Here is a 4,202-nt window from a genome sequence, read left to right as displayed (position 1 = left end):
GTATGGAGAGGAGTAAAACCTCCTCACCAGAGCAAGCTTGTGCTGCCCTGCCAGTGGAACCACAGTGGGGTGGGACTGTGGCCAGGGCAGCAAGACACCAAAGAAGTCAGCAAGCTGCAGATGGCACAGATGTCTTGAGGAGCTGCAGCACAGGTCAGAGGGAAAGGAGGAGTTCTTCCCATGTCCAAGTGCCTTAGCCTCACCTCTGCATGCTTGAAGACTCCATGCTTTCCACTTGGAGAGGTGAAGCATTGCACTGGAGGAACAGTGTCTCTGGGGTGGGATTTGGGGTGGTGCTTACTTATTGTTGGCACAAGCACCCAACCAGAAGCAGCTCATGGGAGGAAAGTTGTTTATTTGGCTTGTAGTACCAAGTGGCAGCTCCATTATGGCAGGGGAAAAGTGGCACAGCAGAGGCTGGACATCACCTCCTTGCCACATCAGGTGCCAAATATCAGCAGGAGAGCGAGCTGAGTGACACTGGTAAGGTAGAGACTTATAAGACTCAAGGCTGACCTCCAGCAACACACCTCCTCCAGCAAGGCTTCACTTCCCAAACAGCCACCAGCTGGGGAACCAAGCATTCAGAACATATGAGTTTATGGGAAATACATACTTCTCACCACCACATAGCCAGCCTTTCATATCTGCCTACTTTTGTTGGATGTGGAAAATATTGTTAAATATTCACCATGTTTACTTTATTCTTGAAGCATTCATCCCTGAAGGCTAAATTAGGACAGGTTTTCGTGTTTGCAACAGTCCCAGTCTCTGTACCAGGCTCATGATGTGCATACTATTCAACATCCTGATTCTGAAGAAATGTGCACTGTGGGTGGCATCAAGGGTACCATAAAGTCCCAAATAAAGGTTTGCCAGGGAGAAGCTGACTCCATCACAGAACTGGTCTGAGTTGTAGCTAGAAGTGAGATGTGGTAGGTCTACTCAAGCAGGCGGTCTTTCTGCTGGGCAGAACCCTCGAGGAGGACCCCATCCCCCAATTTGGCTCTGGACAATCCAGCTTCTCACACTCTCAGCCTCTCTGATGAGATGACCTGTAAACATGTCCATAATCTGTTTTGGGGTGGACCTTCCACACAATCATTGTCTTGATGGTCTGACAGTCAGTAAGAAGTCTGAGACCTAAAAGCCCTGAGCAAGAGCACTCTGAAGACATGTGACTGAACACCTGCTGGTGCAGTTGCAGAAGACACAGCAGGCATCATCCACCACAGGGCACGGACTACACTCCCAATCCAGGGCTCCCATGGGGGATGACCCATGGACTACTAAAGACAGAAATGAAAATCCACCATCCAAGAAGTGGTCTGAATGCTCCTGACATTTATTTGGTGAGATTTTTTCCTGGAGGGGGGGGGGAATATATTAGGACTATTAAAGCAAAAAAAAATTCAGGAAATCATATATGTGGATGGGTCATAAAGTAAATCTTTGTTTGAGTTTGTACTGGGACTACCATATGGAAGAAGCATCATAGAAATGGGGCACAGGAAACACATCATGGTCTTGGAAAAATAATGATCGATGGATTGGTTCTCACAATAAGAAATAAAAATGACTTTCATTTGATGGTGTGTGAAGCCTGAGAGCAGAGTGTCTCTGCAACAACAAAGTGTGGCTCCAGCCGGGCGTGGTGACACACGCCTTTAATCCCAGCACTCGGGAGGCAGAGGTAGGAGGATCCTGTGAGTTCAAGGCCACCCTGAGACTATAGAGTTAATTCCAGGTCAGCCTGGACCAGAGTGAGACCTTACCTCGAAAAAAAAAAAAAAAGTGTGGCTCCAGCTGCTTGCTGTGTAAAAGGAGGGGTTCATACTAAGACAAGGCAGAGATGGGTTGAGGAGAAGATATAAGCTTATCCAGTCCAATCAAGAATGAATTTTATCAAGTGGACAAAATACACATCTACGCCATGGCACTAGACTCATGGAACAGCTGGGTAAGGTTTATGGCTTTGTATTCCATTTCCTCGTGCCAAGTTTAAAGACTTCTACATCATGACTTCTGATTTTATTTAGTGTCAACATTTAGGTAGAGAAGATGGCCATAAAATCACTTCACAGTTCCTTGAAAGAAGCTCACCAACCTGAATAGAGCCTCTGGTGGGTATACAGATTGTTCACTTTCTGACTCACCTTATTTGAAGTAAGAACCAATAATCACTATTTTTAAAAAAATGTTTATATTTATGCATTTTCAAACAGAGAAAGAGGGGGTGGGGAATGAGTGTGCCAAGACCTCTGGTGGCTGCAAACATCCCAGAGGTATGGACCATTTTCTGCATGTCTTTATGTGGGGACTTGAACTTGGGTCATTAGGATTTACAGGCAAGCATCTGAACTGCTGAACCACTCTCCAGCCCCAGTAATCATTACTAAAACACTTAGCCCACTGTGGAAGACATTAGAATGTTTTGGAACTGAGATGAATGCACACAGCCTTGTAGCTGTGTGAAACCATTGTAATGCTGAATCCAACAAACACTTAGGACACTTTTACATTCTAATTACTACTTATTGACTTTGCCTCACAGCAACTGAAAGTCTGGCTACTACCCAGTTACTGATATTCAGAAGAATTAAAAGATTTTATCATGGTTCATCAGTTAAGGCAAATGTTAAAAATAGTATAATTGAAAAGCTGGGCATGGTGGCTCACACCTTTAATCATAGCAGTTAGGAAGCAGATAAAGGAGGCTCACCATGAGTTCAAGGCCAGTCTGAAAATACAGTGAGTTCCTGGCCAGCCTTGGCTAGAGTGAAACCCTACTGCACAAAAAAGAAATAGTCTAACATATTTTATAAACTCGGCACATTATGATGTAACTCTAGTTCAAACAACAATGACTAATGTGGGTTTCTGTTTTTCCTATATCAGATTAAAATAAATCATCCTTTACTCTGAAGTCTATCCCATAATTCATGAGCAGCTAAACATATATGAAGAGGCTGAATTTAATATTTTATTTGTTTATATATTTGAGAGACAGATAAGCAGAGTGAGTGGGAGAGAGTGAGCAAGGGAGAGAGAGCGACAGAATGGGTGTACCAGAGTTGCTAGCCCCTGCAAATGAATGCCAGGCCCATGCACCACCTGTGCATCTGACTTTATATGGGTACTGGAGAATGGAACCTGTGATACTAGGCTTTACAGAACAAGTGCCTTAACTCCTAAGCCATCTCCCCAGGTTGAGGCTTAATTTTAATTGTACTTTTTTTTTCTAATTTTTCCATGCCTATGTCCTGTGGTTTCCAAAGATAAGATATTTTAAAAACATGTACCCTGAGAAGAAAACATCTGAAAGTGAAAGCAATATAAATATTTACATTTGCAAGAAATATCAGAACCTCAAAGTAAATTCAGTGGGTTCCCCCAAAAGACATGAAAATAGGAGGGGAATGTTAGAGAAGACAAACAGGTTCAGTTGGAGGGGAAGGGCTATAAGACACAGTAATGTGACTTTCCCCCCAAGGCTATCACATGGAAACAGCAGCTATAAAAGCATGTGACATGAATTAGAAAATAACAATTCTTCTCTAAGAAATATCATGTAATATCAGAAGTATGTCTGCATGAAGAATTAAAGCAATTTAAGCAAAGATTTATGTGTGGTTAGGCATGCTACCCCTAAATGTCCTGCTGTAAGGAAGGAAAAAAAATCATGCTTAAATAGAGGCAGATAATCTCTTTATTTAAATTTTTTTTATTAGTTTTCTATTCAGCAAATACAGGCAGTTTGGTACCATTATTAGGCTCATCCATGACCTACCCCTCCTCAATGGCTCCTCCTTGTTGATGTATATGGTTCGTGCATTGTGGAGTTAGCCCACATTTATTGGTACAATAAATGTAGCTGCATATCATGACCCAACATGTGGCTCTGACATACTTTCCGCCCCCTCTTCCGCAAAATTCCCCTGAGCTATGTTGGGTTCATTTTTGGTCTGCTTCAGTGATGAGGTGTTGGGGGCCTCTGAGGCTCTGGCTCTCTGATTTGATAGGAGTTGATTTTTCTCTGTGTTGGTCTCCTTCCCCCTTGTGCTGGTATCTGGTTGATCAGTAAAACAGCATCTTTGCTTGTTTTGCCAATTTTCCTTAGTTTCAGTCAGAGCCTTTTTGAGGTATGATGGGGTGGCTCTCTCCTCAGGATCTGCATCTATCTGAAAAAGAGAAGCAGAATC

Source organism: Jaculus jaculus, unplaced genomic scaffold, assembly GCF_020740685.1.
Source record: "Jaculus jaculus isolate mJacJac1 unplaced genomic scaffold, mJacJac1.mat.Y.cur mat_scaffold_37_1_1805170_arrow_ctg1, whole genome shotgun sequence".
Lineage (NCBI taxonomy): Eukaryota > Metazoa > Chordata > Mammalia > Rodentia > Dipodidae > Jaculus > Jaculus jaculus.
The sequence above is the reverse complement of the archived record's forward strand: the minus strand, read 5'-3'. Positions refer to the sequence as shown.